Source organism: Zootoca vivipara, chromosome 5 (genome assembly GCF_965207765.1).
Source record: "Zootoca vivipara chromosome 5, rZooViv2.hap1.1, whole genome shotgun sequence".
In the NCBI taxonomy this organism is placed as follows: Eukaryota; Metazoa; Chordata; class Lepidosauria; order Squamata; family Lacertidae; genus Zootoca; species Zootoca vivipara.
Window position 1 is genome coordinate 32161650 of NC_142588.1, and position 17237 is coordinate 32178886.

General features: G+C 43.1%; 1 protein-coding gene and 1 long non-coding RNA gene across 4 annotated transcripts in view; one reads left to right on the forward strand and one right to left on the reverse strand.

Annotated features, from left to right (window-relative positions):
* The window catches only part of RNLS (renalase, FAD dependent amine oxidase), a 104692-nt gene that overhangs the window by 32308 nt on the left and 55147 nt on the right, over positions 1–17237 (reverse strand). The gene's annotated exons all lie outside the window — the stretch shown is intronic.
* LOC118096479 (uncharacterized) lies at positions 3523–5313 on the forward strand. The gene is made up of 2 exons (XR_004693927.3): positions 3523–3874; positions 4831–5313. It is a non-coding gene; the product is annotated as an uncharacterized LOC118096479 (long non-coding RNA).

Genomic DNA, 17237 nt, shown 5'->3' on the forward strand with positions numbered 1-17237 from the left:
ACAGAGCCACCCATTCACACATTGAGTGAGAGAAAATTCCACAAAATCAAAATGGCATTTCTGATAACAGTTACAGGAGGTAGCCGTGTTGGTCTGACGTAGTCAAAACAAAATAAAAAAAATTCCTTCCAGCAGCACCTTAAAGACCAACTAAGTTTTTTATTTTGGCATGAGCTTTTGTGTGCATGCACACTTCTTCAGATACGGTATGTGGTATCTGAAGAAGTGTGCATGCACATGAAAGCTCATACCAAAATAAAAAACTTAGTTGGTCTTTAAGGTGCTGCTGGAAGGAATTTATTTTATTTCTGATAACAGATATTCTTGTTCAGGTTAAGTACAGAGGGGCTTTAGGCTCAGTGGTGGGGTACCTGCTTTGCATGCAGAAGATCCCAGGTTCAATCTTTAGCTAGGGTTGGGAGATACACTGTTTGAAACCACAGAGAGGCACTGCTAATCAGTGTAGACAGTCCTGAGCCGGATGCAGCAATGATCTGACTCAGTACGTATAAGGCAACTTCCCATGTTCCTAATGGTGGCACCCAAAGTTTTATAAGTCCATTGTTTTCTTTAGGTCCTCCGAAATATGGCCAGTATTCTGAAGAGTGCTAGTCATTGGGCAGGCAACATTTTCACATGTCTTCTGTGAAAAGGAAAATTACAGTGCTCTGGCCTGAAAAAGAATGCTACGGTATGTGATATTATATTTTAAAAAGTCATTAGGAAAAAAGGAATGACCATCTGGGGGAAAGGATCCGCAAGAACATTTTGTAAGGCAAAGACAAATACAGTGGTACCTCAGAAGTCGAATGGAATCTGTTCCGGAAGTCTGTTCGACTTCCAAAACGTTTGGAAACCAAGGCACGGCTTCTGATTGGCTGCAGTATGCTCCTGCAGCCAATCAGAAGCTGTGGAAGCCCCGTCAGAAGTTTGGCTTCCAAAGAACGTTCGCATACCCGCAAACTTGTGGGTTTGCAGCGTTCAGGTGCCAAAACGGACAAGTACCAAGGCGTTTGACAACCAAGGTACGACTGTATGTTTCTCGCTGGCTAAATGAAGTTGATGCTTCCTTGAAACTGAGGAAATCACCAGTGCCATCTGCAGGTAGTCACAGCTGTCACTGCTTCGCGTCACCCAGCAGTGGTTCTGAAGCAAACTCCAGAGCTGCGAGCCCCACAGGGCAATAGGAAGGGCTGCTAATCCATAGCTGTCATGCACTTCAACTGTATTCACAGCCTCCGCCCTGACTACTTGACTCACCCTTTCATCGGTGCCTCATTCACCCCACGGGCACTGAAGTTTAATGACTCTTTTAAACACTTTATATACACCAATGAAGTGGGAGGCACCACAACCCAGCCTGCCCTCCCCACCCCCACTTCATTCAGCTGAATGCAAGAAATCTGCAGCTAAAGCATCCCCAACAGTTATTAATTTTATTATAGAGGTGAGGAAACCTCCCCGCCCCCCAGTCTGAGGGCAGTATTCCCTCATGAGAAACCTTCCGGGAGCTACATGGCAATGATGGGCAGGGCCTGTTGCAAAAGCTGGTGAAGCAACGGCTATGATTCGTATATTTGCACATTCAAGCTATGCAAACGTCACCTGTCTATCCTCCATCCATTATCGCAGTTCAATGACACATTTTAGCCAGGCAAAAGCAATAAGAGAGGGTGTAGCTATGTGGCTTTGTGTGTGTGTGTTTTGGGGGCAGATAGAACAGCTAAGAGAAGCCAGGAGGCCTGAGGTCCTGAGCCCTATGTTTTATTATAATGCAGGGGTGGTGAACTGATTTTAGTCCAAGAGCTACAACCAAAGGCACAATCATTCAGGGGTGGGTGGAACCAAATGCCAAGGGTGGCCAGGGCCAGAGGCAAAAGTGAGTGGGGCAACAAACGTAAATGTTAGCTTTATACCATATGTTAGCTGGTTTCTGCACATACCTCTATCTATCCTCCATCCAGGCAAGCAAATGCCATTATCAGAGCTTCAGGACACATTTCAACATGAAAAGAGGGGCTAAAGCAGGGTAGATGAGGAGCATGGCTTGGGGAGAGGTTGCGTGGCATGAGGAAGAAGAAGAAGAGTTTGGATTTGATATCCCGCTTTATCACTGCCCAAAGGAGTCTCAAAGCGGCTAACATTCTCCTTTCCCTTCCTCCTCCACAACAAACACTCTGTGATGTGAGTGTGGCTGAGAGACTTCAGTATGACTAGCCCAAGGTCACCCAGCAGCTGCATATGGAGCTGCGGAGACGCAAACCTGGTCCACCAGATTACGAGTCTACCGCTCTTAACCACTACACCAGAAGGTCAAAAAGGAAGGCCTGGAGGGCTGCATCTGGCTCCCAGATCTGAGCCCCCCCCCCCGATATGAAGATTTATGCCTCACTTTTCTAATACAGGCAGCAACCGTTTTAGGAGTATCCAATATGAGGTCAACCATGCACACGCGCATCGTGCCGAACCTGGAAGTGACCCCAAAACATCACAAAAATGTCACCAAAAAGGCGACGGAATGGGGTAGGCTGACATGGGCCCCACTGATGCGCATGGGAGTCCGGAATTGGTTGTTGCCCATATATACGAGCTATTCAAGCCCCCCTGCGACAATTAAAATCACAATAAGAAAATACAGCAACAAGAAGAAATATATAAAACAGACACAGGCATGGCAGATAAAACAGTCTTCAATAAAAACACCTCAATGTGGAAAATTAAGAGATTGATAAAATAAAAGGATGTCTTCACAAGTCAGCAGAAGGCCATCAGAGAAGAGGCTCCCCAAACCTCATAGAATGAAGCCTTCTACCATCCTAGTTGCTGTGGCTGTTGTCCTACTCCTCATCACAACTGACCATTCTCCCAAAGTGGGACATAGACAAGGGCTCTGTGGTGGCTGCCACTCCTGCTTAGAGACATCCCGCGAGGTTACAACCTGGTGCCACCATAAATAACTGGTTCCATAGTAAAATCACTCTTACCATCAATAGTCCCCCCCCCAAAAAAACTTCAATGCAAATCCACCCTCATGTAAATTAAGCCCATGAGGTCTAGGCATGCCCTCTGAGGCAGCCGAGGACAAGTCTTTGCCATCTTGCACGGGGCAGCCATCCAGGTTTTTGTAGACTTCCATCATATCCCCCCTCAATATTCCTTCAACCTACTTCATAGGACTTTGTTTCAAATGCCCACCAGGTTCCTTGCTCTCCTCTTAATTTGCACCAATTTGGCTATATATTCCTTAATATGTGGTGCCCTGAACTGGGCACAGTACTCTAGATGAGGTGTGACGACTGCAGGATAAAATAGGACTATCACTTATTGCTACTTGGAAACCACGTCTCTATTAATGCAGCCTAAAACTGCATGTTCTTTTATTGCAGCCATGTTACACTACTGACTTATGATCAACTCACGATTGCCCACAATCCTGGGGTCTTCTCACTACAGCTAAGCCACTATACCCGTGCATTTAATTTTACCCCTCCCCCCCAGCCTATACCTGTGTATCTGATTTCCTTCACCAAGCGCAGCACTTCGAAATATGAAACACACCAAAGTAGTCCAACGACATTCAATTCTACAAGTAAGGGATGACTAACCTTTTCAGGCCTATGGGCACACTTTAACCTTTTAGTCACTTATCTCCCCCTCCTCTGAGAGACAGAGAGAGATAAGGTGGCATGCACACACACACACTTCACTTTTCCAAGAGATCTAGGTCAAAGTCGGATCGTGTGGAGTTAATCTGACCTTTGAAAAACACTTAAGATATGAAAGAGGAAGTGGGAAAGAATGTGGCGCATCCAGCTTCAGCTCCATGCATTTTTCAACAGAGAAAAATGTAACCACCTTCACCACTTCATGAGCAGTGAGTTGTGTGTGTGTCTCAGGAGACTTGTGGGTGCTAGGAAAGACCTCATGGGTGCCATGTTTGTGACCCCCTTTACAAGTTGTGTTAAGAAGTCCTGCTTCCTTAGTTGTGGCTCTTGTGAACTACTGAGTGACAGTATTCCATGTGCCAGACATTTCAGCTGAAGGCCAAGCTGAAATTAATACCATTTTACATTCACACGGGATAGCTGATCATCTGTGAACAGGCACAATCTGGATCTTATAGAGTTCCCCTGTGTGCTCAGACTTCTGAATGGAGCACCCTTCCTGTGGCGCCCTTCACTTTTCGTTAGCTATCTCAGTAATAACCATGATTGAATAGTCACTGGAAACATGGCTTAAATCTTAAGGTGAAACACCAGTTAAATGGTTAATGTGACAAAAAAGGATATAAAGCAGAAGCTTCCCTTAAGAGAGTCTGTGCCAAACTAACCAATCCTCTACTAGGTTAGTCTTTTAAAGAAAGTTTATATGATTGTTCAAATTACCAATGCACTTGCACCAACTTTCTCCTTTAATTGGAACAGATGGATATGTTGTTGTTGTTGTTTAGTTGTGTCTGACTCTTCGTGACCCCATGGACCATAGCATGCCAGGCACTCCTGTCTTGCACTGCCTCCCGCAGTTTGGTCAAACTCATGTTCGTAGCTTCAAGAACACTGTCCATGTTCGTAGCTTCGAGAACACAGATGGATATATATACACACAAAATATGCAATATCCTCCCCATGGATCTACATTACTGTGATGTTTCATTATTAAGAAGCCATTTGGCAGGTGAAAGTGTACATGCATGGTCGTGTTTGAGGGCCTATTAGCATCTAGTCTGAGCAAATAAAAGCCTTTGTGAACTGCACGTCAAAGTAACATTCAAGTTTTGAAGGAAAGACAAAAAATGTTCACGTTACGTGTTGTCTTTCACCCATTGCCTAGGTCAGATTAAGAGAAATATTGCATAACAATGCACAGTTATATGCCTGGCATTGTGAAGATTTCTGCTAAGGACAATGAGGTGAGTCAAGTTCAATCAAGGTGAGAGTTTCAGTTTTGGGAATTCTGCGTGTGGTGGTTTGAATTTGAACAGGGTAGATGATTTAACATTGTTTCTAAAATTATATATATATATATCTCCTTCCTTCCCAAAGCAGATATGATTTAATAACAACTCTAGAGTGTGGGTGTTGGGGGAAGAGTTGCACCCTTGCTTTTAGACTGCACTCATACAGAGTACAAGATGCTGGAGCTCTCCGAGAGTTTTAAAAAACCAAGCTAATTAAGTCATGGATAGAAGGTTTGCAACAGACCACCATAACTGGAGCATAAGCGGAAGCCTTGGTCATAACTGTCCCACTGGCAATTTAATTACAAAGAACCAGAGATGGTTATTTCCCCCTGTAACAAACTAAAAACAAAACTGTATTATCATTCAGATGTAGCAACACCTCTCCCATTATGACTTAAACAGAAAAACCGCTATCCCGATGCTACAACATTCAAAGATGCTAGTGCTCCATCCTAATACGGACAAGTGATAAATTAAGGACTCCAATGTCCAGACGCCAGAAGACACTCCCATGTACCATGAGAGCTGGGAGATAACCATGTTGAGTGCTAATAAATTAAGAAATGAGAACCAACAAACTCTCTATAGAGAGTGAAGGAATTGACTGAATACCCAGTATTGACTTGGAAGTGGGACAATGCCCAGCAAGAGTCATGTGCTGGGTCAAGGATAGTGATGACTTGTGTGTAGGCTCTAGGTTGGTGCAACTGGATGAAAGCAAAGGGCAGGTGGGTTCTGCAAAGAGGAAAGCAGAAAACACACAGTGGGGGTTCAGGGTATGCCTCACCTTGCTAAGGCTCCCAGAAGCAGGGGCAAGGGCTGTAGCTCAGTCTTAAGAGCGTGGAAAAGGTCCCAAGTTCAATAAATGGCATGTCCAAGTAGGGTTGGGAAAGAGTCCTGTCTAAAACCCTGGATAATTGTTGGTTAGCCAACACTGTGCCCTCCAGATTAACTGGACTGTAAATCCCATCATCCCTACCCATTGGCCATGCTAGAGATGATGGGAGCTGGGGTTCAATAGCAATTAGAGCGCCACAGGTTTGCCCACTTTTGCTGTAGACAATACTGAGTGAGATGGACCAACAGATCTGCATGATGTAAGGCAGCATCCTGTATTCCTTATAAGAGTGGTGGTACCCAAGATGAAGCTGAATGGGGGAACAAGCTAGGAAGGAGAAAGAGAGAGACCTATGTCCTTGATCTGGAGGGAAAACACCTCAAAAGCAGTAGTATGTGTGGGAATTAAGGAATTAAGGACCATTTATGAACAAGGAAAGGGAAATTGTAGGAAGTGGGATCAGTTGAATGAGACATATTAAATGGCAAGGAGAAAGGAAACCAGGGATAAAGGAGCTCTTGTCGGTAAGAGAAGAGAAGAAACAGGCTCCTTGTATGAATCTTCTTTATACTAGGTCAGGTCATTTTGCAGTGTACTCTCTATTGATTCATCTATTTGGAAAAAAATCATAGACAGTTAAAAATTAGTGGTGTGCAATAATAAAAACACATCAAATAAGGCAGATTAAAAACAGTTTCCCAAAAGAAATCTGATATCTGATATTGAGTCAACAGAACCTACTGGGAAGGCCTGTAGAAAGAGTTTCTAGCATCTGATGAAATGTGCATCAAGTTGGTACTTGTCTGACTTTAGTGGACAAGCGTGCTGAAGGACCTGATCTGAGTCACCATGAAACAAACCTCTGGTGCCCATGGCACCTTGAGGTGGGCCTATATATTGAGCAGAGAGTTTATATAGGGAGTAAACTCATCTCTCAAATATCCCAATCCCAAGCTGTTTAGGGCTTTATACGCTACCGGTAAATTTTAAATTTGGCCTGGGAACATATTAGCAGCCAGCGTAGCTCTCTCAACACTAATGTTATGAGTTGACACTAATGTCCTATACACAGAGATATGCCGCAAACCAGGTGAGGCTATTTATCTATCTTGCCCAATGTTCACTACTCAGGCTGGCTGTGGCTCTCCAGACTCTCAGGCCAAAGTCCTTCAAATCACCTGATACTTCAGGTACTGGGGACTGAACCTGGGAACTTTTGCATGCCCGAGACAGTATGCTTCTGAATAGAGTTGGTAGAAACCACAGGAGGGGAAGAGAGTCCTGCTGCTTGCTTCTGTGTTTCTTTTCCCCATGATTGTTTCTTGTCAAACAGAGGTTTTAATCAGTAGGAAAATCTAGGGCTTGGTGAACTACCCTTCTTTCACTTCAGAAGGTTGATCAGATATGAGGAATATGTGGCAATGAGGTGATATTCTAAAGCAGGCATCCCCAAACTGCGGCCCTCCAGATGTTTTGGCCTACAACTCCCATGATCCCTAGTTAAGAGGACCAGTGGTCGGGGAAGATGGGAATTGTAGTCCAAAACATCTGGAGGACCGAAGTTTGGGGATGCCTGTTCTAAAGCTTTTGGGGGAGGGTCTTTCCTTTTAAATATTAGGTGGCTGAAAGTCTCTCTCTCTCTCCCTCTCTCTCTCTCTCTCTCTCTCTCTCTCTTCCTTCCTTCCTCAAATACTTATCTCACCCTTCCTCAGGTACAGTGTGGAGTCCTCCTTTCTCCTCATTTTATCATCACAACAACCCTAAGAGATAAACAGTCCAAAAAAACAATGATTTGGTCCAAAGTCAGCCAATGACCTTCATGAGAATTTGAACCCAGATGTCCCCAGTTCTCTAGCTCTGATACTTTAAGCTCTGAATTATGCTGGACCTATTCACACAAGGAAAGGTTAAGTGAGATGGGCTCAGTAGACGAGCATAGAATTGTGCTGTTCACCTTTTATTTTGTTACTTTCCTTTTGTATGTATATACATATGCTTGGGGTTGTGTGTTCACACACACACGCACACACACACACAAATAATGTTTAAGGTAAAGGTAAAGGGACCCCTGACCATTAGGTCCAGTTGTGACCGACTCTGGGGTTCCGCGCTCATCTCGCATTATTGGCCGAGGGAGCTGGCGTATAGCTTCCAGGTCATGTGGCCAGCATGACAAAGCCACTTCTGGCGAACCAGAGCAGCATACGGAAACGCCGTTTACCTTCCCGCTGTAGCGGTTCCTATTTATCTACTTGCATTTTGACGTGCTTTCGAACTGCTAGGTTGGCAGGAGCTGGGACCGAGCAACGGGAGCTCACCCCGTCGCAGGGATTCGAACCGCTGACCTTCTGATCAGCAAGCCCTAGGCTCAGTGGTTTAACCCACAGCGCCACCTGTTTAATGCAGTGCAAAAAATATATTATTTCTTCCTTCAACAGACTGTTTTGTTTAAGATGATTTTATTTGTAGTGTCTGACTAAATCATACTTTGGCCAAGAATTTAAAACTAGTCAATTAGATACAGATTGTCTGAACAAGCTGTAGTATTTTGAAGCTGCTGCTGATTGCTGTTTTAAGTTAAAAAGGAAATTGTGGTTAAACTGTAACATAGGTATTTTTAGCGTGGGCATTCTGTTTAACAGAATTCAGAAGAACATTTGCCCTGACAGATTATGCAGCCTGACCTTTTTTTTACCTTGGAGCTGATGGTTGCCAAGACCAAATTCCAAGAAGAAGGGATACAAGAAAAGATGTGGTGTTAGTTCCGTGGAGTTGGAATGTTCCAAAAAACAAGGAACATCGATTGTGCCATAACTAGCAATAGGATTGTTGAAGTGGTGCCCAATTAAATGTTCTTTCGGGATGACTCACTGGATGGGATCTGACTGATCCAACAGACTCCAGGCTGCGAAGGAATCCTCCTCTTCCCACCCACCCCTGGCTAAATTGGCTGGAGACCCTGGGAATTTTATGCCTTCTCCTTGCATTGTGTGGTTGGGCTCTTTGCCTGAATCATCTACAGCTATTCATAAGTATCTTGTTGCTGCGCTGCACCTGCTCCCTTGCTTGTTGGCCAACGAGGACTGGACTGTGAAGGATACAGCCCTTGCTTGTTTCAGGGGGGTTAAACCAGAACACATGTAGTCCCTTTCCCCATTCTATGAGACTGATGGCAAAGCAATGAATGTCTAGAATAAGGGGGTGGGGTGGGAAATGGAAAGAAAGGCAACTTCCTGAAATGTTTTGATCAAGGAGATTCATTTACTCATGAGACTAAAAGCCGTGTCTGAACATGCATGGGAAGATACCCTGGGGGGGGGGATTAATACATGCACAACAATTGCTAAGAGAAGAACAATACAAAGCAATGTTCAAGCGTTCTGCAGTCCCCACTATACTTGGGAGATGGATCCAGATTTAGTCATCCTTTAGAGCATACTCATAGAAATAAATGGGACTTCAGCTAGTGATGATTAACGCAATCTCCATGGATTTCAGTGGATGTACTCTAAACCTGAATCTGACTCTCGGAAATCACAGAATCATGGAGTTAGTGCCACAAGATTCCTGAAGCAAAAGCACTTCCACGTAGGAAATATTTGGTATGTTTATAGCCCTGGCTTTCTTCCCACTATGGAACTCAAGTAGATGTACATGGGTTTCCCAGAATGTCTCACATCTAGGCACTGATGAAACCCAAACCCGCTTCACGTCAACTAGATTTCTGCTTCATGTGCCTTGTACACCACACACTGGGGCACAATACCTTGAATCCTTAATATGGGTTGGCATATGAAAGTAGCACAAATGCAGTGAAGAGAAACGACGATTGGTTGCAGCCAGATTACATGAACGTGCATTTTTAAAATGGGTATCACATATCTATCATTGCAATCCTATACATGTCCCCTCAGATGTAAGCCCCACTGAGTTCAGTGGGAGTTACTCCTATGCAAGTCAGTATAGGATTTCAGCCTAAATCGGTTCAGTATGCTTCCCGTGCACCAACCAAATTGATTTCAAACTAGTTAAAACTCAAGTTAAACACCAGCACTGAACAGACATACTGTATAAGCAAAGCTTTCATATGTTACAATACATGTGCTATTCTGGTGTGTCATTAAGGGTGTAAACAGTAACAATAATATTTAATAATTGACACCACAATCCTAGGCATGTCTGCTCAAAAGTAAGGCCAATTGAACAGGAAAGTATGTACTGTATTGTAGCCTAAATCTTATTCAGAATTGTTGGTAACTGGGAGCTCACACACAGTAATTGCATAATTTTATGAGTAGGTTCGAGATGGTTGCTCTGATACCTGTTGTCCGAAGCCCCACATGCTATGGTGATATGCAAGTCTAGAGATAGGTAAGGTTTTTTATTCTGTTTGTATATAAAGCCAAACCTACCTAATTTGTATTTTCCAAAATAATACATGAACCAATCCCAGCCATCTTTCAAAATTCACACTTCTCTGAATTCTGCAATGCAATTCTCCAGCCAATGAGAGTAACACACACGGTTTGGGTACATTGCTTTCAAAGAATGTGTACATTAGGCAAAATTGGACACAAACATCTTTATTACAACAAATACACACTAAAATGATGGTGAATTGTCATGATGATTTTTTTTCTAATGCAATCTAGAAATGGAACTGTGGTGAACTGAATTTAAGGCTGGAGAAACAGAGAGAAATCGAAATTAACAGATCCACCCACACCTGTGAGCAACTTTGGACATTTGTCTTACAAGTAAAATGTTTATTTATCTAGGCAATTTAAATTCTGCTTATCTATTTAAAAAAAGCAGGGAAAGTTTAAAAACGTAGTCTTTATGTAAGACTATAGAGAATTACTGTTTGCATTATGGAGAAAACTTTTAGAAGCACTTCTGAGAACGAAACTGTAGTATAGGAAACCGCCCTTGAACACTGTTGCGACTTGTAAGGGTAGAGCTGTATTTTTAAAACGCAATGTGAGAACGAGCCTGAAATGCTTTCTTTCCCTTTAGAATAAAGGACATTTTGCAATCAGAAGCGACACTGTTTCAACCTGACAGGCCTTAAACTCTATACAGCATTATGTCTGAGGTCTTGAATTATACAAAATTACACATTACATTAAAAGTTGATGAAGTCAGCAAGCAAGAAAACCATTCCTTCCTTTGTGGGATTTCTCTACCAGAGAATCAGAAGCTGCTTATTAAGATACTATCTGTGAGGAGGCTATAAAGAAGAGACTTTAAAAAGAAAAAAGAAGAAGCCATTTGTTAATCATTAAGGGTTTCTTTTTTAAAAAAAAACTGTCACAGTGAAATGATGCTGGCTTGTTGCCACCGCATAGGCCATTTCCAGCTGCAGAGCATTTGACTGCTTTTATACTTACGTAGGAGGTAGCAAAGGTTATGAGAAAGACATGGTCCTCGAGCTGTGTTTCCTTATCACGTCTTCAGATTTTAAAGGGCAGCACTGCAGATAAATTCAGCCATGTTAAGGCTTGCACAACACAGTAATGGCAATTTAAAAAAAGAGATATGCAAAAATGCAAGTGCATATCGAATCTGCTGAACTTCCATTTTGGTGTTTCTACTGAGAGCCGCAACATAATAGTTATCTTTGCAAGAGCACAGTGCTTAGGAACATTACAGCAATTGTCTATTAACGAGCGGCATTTCTAAATCACTGTCGTCATGAATGGTTTCCTATAAAGTTTATTGCCTGAAGTTTGTGACACGTGAAAGATGTGTAAAGGGTACATTTATGGAGTTATATAATCAAAGCAGGGGAAAAGACACGAAGAATTACGTCGCAATGAGTTTTATGAAGTATCATAATGAGTTACGACAACTTTTCAGATGCGTGTATCAGTTCAGTGAAACAACTGGAAAACAAAATCAGGCCTACATTATAAGAAACTCAAGCAGCTATTCATATAAAATCTTAAATTACTCAGCTAGAAGGCTGTTCTGATACAGACCAACTTAAGCGGAATACCCTGATTCTAAAAATATGATGTAGGCATATGCTTCTCAGTGATATCATTGCCACATATTTCCAGATCTAATGCGCTATCTGGCTAAGGCAAAACACCCGAGTCCCACTGTTCTCTTTGGGAAGGAGTTAAGTACATCCTCTGAAAAGTGCAACATAAAGAGCTATAGCTGTGTAAACTTTCAAGCATTGAGATTATGAATCATCTTTCTAAATACAGAAAGTGCATGGAGAAAACAAGGACACCCAATAGTAGTTTCTTGTAAGCTCATGCTTAACCAGAAAAACCTTCCTCCAAATCCGATCATAATGATTTGGAGGGCCCTGCTCATAAATATGCTGTTTCGTTATGTGAAGGGGAGAAATGGCTCTTCTGTTAGCCTAGGCATCGTTACTGGTGGGTGGTGGGAGGCTTCATAGAATTGTATGCACACGTCTCCCAAAAGGGACAATTTTTGGGTGTGTGTGTGTGCATTTATATCCCACCTTTCTTCCAAAGAGCTCAAGGTGGCGTACGTGGCGACCCGCTCCCAATTTCAGTCCAAAGTTGCCCATTGAGCTTCATGACCAAGGGAAGATTTGAACCCTAGTCTCCCAGGTCCTAGCCTAACATTCTAACCACTACACCAAACTGGCTCTCCTTATGATTGTGACCTAGGTTTTAATGTGTTCATAGACACTTCCTAGAGTGTTACAGGACTAAACAGCTGGAAGAAGTGTGGTTAACGGAAAAGGGTATAGGGGACATGACTAACCCCTAGCTCTATAAGCAAATAATGAGTCACTAGGCAGTTCCTGAGCTTAACTAAGCCCCACACGCGTTAGAATTGCAGATCTTGTTGCAATCATGCCAATAAAATTTGTGGTCTTGGCTATCTAATATTCCAATGTCTTATTTCTTTCTCTCAGTACTTTCTTTCAGCAAGTACCTGCACCAGCATTAAAAGTGAGATCTGTAACAAAACGCTGCAGTATATTGCCACCTAATAATAGGAATACTTCTGTTCTAGGTGACTGCCAGCCTGCCAGCTGTGCCCTCCTTTAGGCTGCAACAAACCAGGAAATGGTAGCTTGTGGCCACCCAGATGTTGTAAAATTCCAATGTAAAATTCCACCCATCTCAGTTAGCATGGTCAGTGTTCAGGTATGATGAGAGCCCAACAATATCTGCTCTAAGGCATTAAGAGGTCAAACTGGGCATTTCACACCACCCAACTCTCCTCCCTTTCTAACACTCAATCTTCTGTAGGTAATCACTATGCTCTGTTCTTATTGGGGTTTTGTTTTAGGAATTTGGGTTGTATTTAATGTTAGTCTTACTCAGAGTAGACCCACTGATGTTAATAGACATGACTAACTTAGGTTCCTTAATTTCAGTGGGCCTACTTTGAACAGAACTTAGTTGAACACAGTCCTTCGCCTCCTTAGGTTTTTATTTGTTAAAAATTTGTTGCGCTTTGGTAAAACTTAGGGTTCTCTTCAGCATACTGATACGGTAACTCTCTCTTCTTTCTCAGTAACCCATTTTGACTACAATCCTGTTGGTACCTTGAACGAAAGTTCACTATGAGAAGGAGTGATATTTAGCTTAGGGGTTTCAGTAGTTCATATTTTAGCAAACCCAGCTTCTCCTCTGGGCCATGGGTCATATAGCATCTGCCTTGCATGCAGAAGGTTGCAAGTTCAATCCCTGGCATCTCGGTAGGGCTGGGAGACACCTCTAGAAAACTACTGCCAATCAGTGTAGACAATACTGAGTAGATTGACTAAAGCTCCAACTTGTTATAAGGCAACTTTCTGTGTTCCTGAAGTGCACACATACTGTATTCTGTTCTGTGCATTTTGAAAACAAGGTAACTGGTTCACTTTCATCAAGTGGTAAAATTATGAATTCCAATTGTTTGACTTTAAGATCATGTGCTGGCAAAAGGGTGCGTGGCATAGCAACAGCCTCTCCCCCACCCCCAATGGATGTATTTATTAATTAAGCTGGAATTACTCAATGGTCTTTGTAATAATTTGGACCACGCCATGGCAGCTTTGTTTCCTACCTCGAAGTGCAGAGATTTAGACAATGAACCTTTTCACGGTACATGCCATAAATATAAAACTCTCATTGCTTATATAATCTTAATTACAAAGCACTTAGCAAATAACTTTTGCATAAAGCATAGCATGCCTCAAGCAGTTGAGGTGAACAATGAAATAAGAGCATTCATTTTCTTCGTGCATGACACTATTTGCAGAAATGGCACTAAAAGCCTTTTAAGTCACACAAAAGAGAATCTGGGTTTCTGAGGTGGCCCCTCCCTCGTCAGGGAACAAAGGCACGTCTAGTCATCTTGACCGACCCGTTTATCTCCTCCACACTCATGATGGATCAAAATAATATTTGGTTTAGGAGAATTCACTCATGCACCTAGCTCTAGCTGGTAGATCTCAGGTTTTACACACCTGTGCCAAGGCACCTGGCTTAACTTCTGCACCACGTAAGCCAGGAATGGGTAACTTGTGGTCCTCCAGTTACTGTTGGAGTCTAACTCCGATGAGCCCCAATCAGCATGGACAATGGTTCAAATCACCTGGCTCTCTGTCCCTATGTAAGCAGAAAATGCTTACTTCCCATTTGTTCCAACCTTCACATGAAATTGCTGGAAGAACGGTGCTTTGGAGTGGGTTTCCCTCTGTGTACTACCCAGATCTATCTATTCTTTCCCTCTGAACCAGATAGGGGCAAAGGCAGAAATCAAGCAGATGAATCTCTGCGCCCCGATGTCATTGCTCAGTGGGACGCTTAAAAGTCTTCCGGCAGGAGAAGTGAGCAGAGCAGGCAGAACGTGGCCTAAAGCATGAAGTCAAAAACAACTGTGAGACAAGCTGGAAGGGAAAAGAAATATATATATATATGGGCAATACCCCCAGGTTGGCGGATCACACTTTAAGGCAATCACATCTTCCTTAGGCACAACACCAGCTACCTCTGCTGTTTCATCCAGAGATGGAATATACCCAACAAGATTCACAAAGCTTCCTGAATGCTTCTACACAACACAGATTGGCCCAGTGATTCAGGAGTGGATAAGAGGATCTGCCCAGATCCCAGGTTCTCCATGTACCATGCTGACAGGGAGGCAGGGCTTCCCACTTGTCAATCACCTGACGAGACGCCAGGAGACCCAACGTCAAAAGAAGTAATAGTTTAATGGCACTCAGAGTGCGCTCCGGATTCTTTCTTTTCTTCCTTTGCAGCCTGGCTTAGACACAAGTCAAGCTACACCAGGGAGTTCTCAGTTGGCTGATTGGCACTGACAACACGCCTTTCTTACCACTGAACAATTAGGTGTGAATTCCAAGGCTCCCACTTGTTCCTTTGCAGCTGTGTCTTTACCTGCCCCCCCCCTGTCAGGTGTGGGCCAACTGGGTGTTATTTGTGGAATGGCCTCATGGGTCAAGTTGGGACTAATTTTGCCTGTGGGCCATAGATTCCCCCACTTCTGCAGTAATGTACCAACACATTCATTTTGCACGGCTCATTTTTTGGAGCCAGAATATTGACAGATCTTTCCGCCAAGTGCAGTCTTAGTTTCCCTCCAAACTGAGCTTCCATTGTGCTACAGTCACTGTCAAGACACTGTCAAGGATTCTCAGTAGCACCACACAGAGCTGCTGAAGTGAAAACAATGGGTTGTTACCTCCAGCAGATTGGAAGCCACTTCTCCCCACTCTTTGGGGTGGAGTGGGGTGGGGCCCTGTTGAAGGGAAGGGAAGCAGGTAGAGTGGAAGTGAATGCATCCCAGGCACAAAAATCATCTGACCCAGCCTATCCTTCTGGGGCCAGAACAAAGAGCTGACATCTACTCCCACTAAAGTCCTCAAGTGATTCAGCGAAACCACATCAAAACACTATGGGAAACAGCTGATGGGCTGAGCAGCATAAAAGACATACTATAAGCATAAAACAATCTTTCTTCACTTCTGTGAAGCGAAGCATAGTCAACCACTGTCTTTTCTTGTCATGCTTTCTTTCTTTCTTTTTTAAAAAAGTCTCTTACAGCATATACCACTTAATGCATTGTCTTGATACACGTGCATATTGCTCTCACAGCCCACCCAATGAAGTATTGATCCTGCATTGCAATTGCTGCTCCGCTTTCCTTCCATGAACATATCATTGTGTGTAAGAAACAGTATTTCTTATGCAGGACTATGTCCTCATGATCGCATGTCCTTAACATTATGGGCTGGTTAGTTTTACTTCCACTGATTAATCCCTCTGTGTATTTTCCCCACCTGGCATTTCCCTTTAAAACGATTCCTTCCTGTTTTTAAGAAACATTCATTAGGGTGGGGTGGGGGTTGTAAATGCATTTTTTTAAAACTAGTCCGCTTCATATTTGGATAGAGCAGGCATCCCCAAACTGCGGCCCTCCAGATGTTTTGGCCCACAACTCCCATGATCCCTAGCTAACAGGACCAGTGGTCAGGGATGATGGGAATTGTAGTCCAAAACACCTGGAGGGCCGAAGTTTGTGGATCCCTGGGATAGAGGGTCTGTATTATACACCTGGTACAGTGAGTTCTATAAAAGCTCACACCATAATAAAACAATTCACTTTAGGGGTGTTTATAATCAGGAAGAGATTAAAGCAATGAGGATCTTATTATACTCAGCCAAAGACTGAGACCCCACCTCCCAGATGAGAGTGGAACAAATCTGTCAGTTTTGGGTTCTCTCCTTTTCTCATCCCCCCTCCTTCTCTCTCTCACACAGAGTCCTGTATCCTTTCAAAACAAGCATTGGGCGCCAATGGTTGGTACTGGTAGCGTAGTGGCAAATTCAGAAGTGCAGGGTTCCTTTATGACAGTCATTCCATACTTCCTCACAGCCATGCCGCCTTCTAAGATTATACAACCTTCTAAGACTATGCATGAAAAATGAGCTTTCGGTCTCTTACTTTGTTTGGAGTTCTGATGAACAATATATGCAGGATCAAGGTATGGGTTTGTTTGTTTGTTTTTAGTTCATCAAGAAGACGACAAAGGTAGAAAGAGCAAGAGGCTTGGCTTTTGCTGAGAATAAGTTACAACTCAGCAAATCACACAAACACACGCTCAGAGCAAAACGTTTTTGGGTTTTTGCAGAACAAAGCAAAGCAGCTTTTAAAAGTTTCAATAACACAGCCCACAAGTAAAGTATTCTTTTTTATAAAAAAAAAACCCAACCCTTACAGGGCAAAGACATAAATGTGCAAAAATTAAATTACAAGTCCTCAGTTTCAAAATACCAGGGTCCTTCCCAAAGCAATAGCAATTTGCCTTCAAATGAAGCCCATTTCAAGCATTTCCCCAGAGGGAAGGAGGAGGCACAGCCTTTAGATAGCCCAGAATGTCCTTGGCAATGCTCTTGGCAAGGACATTCTGGTGCAAAATTACAAAACTGCCTG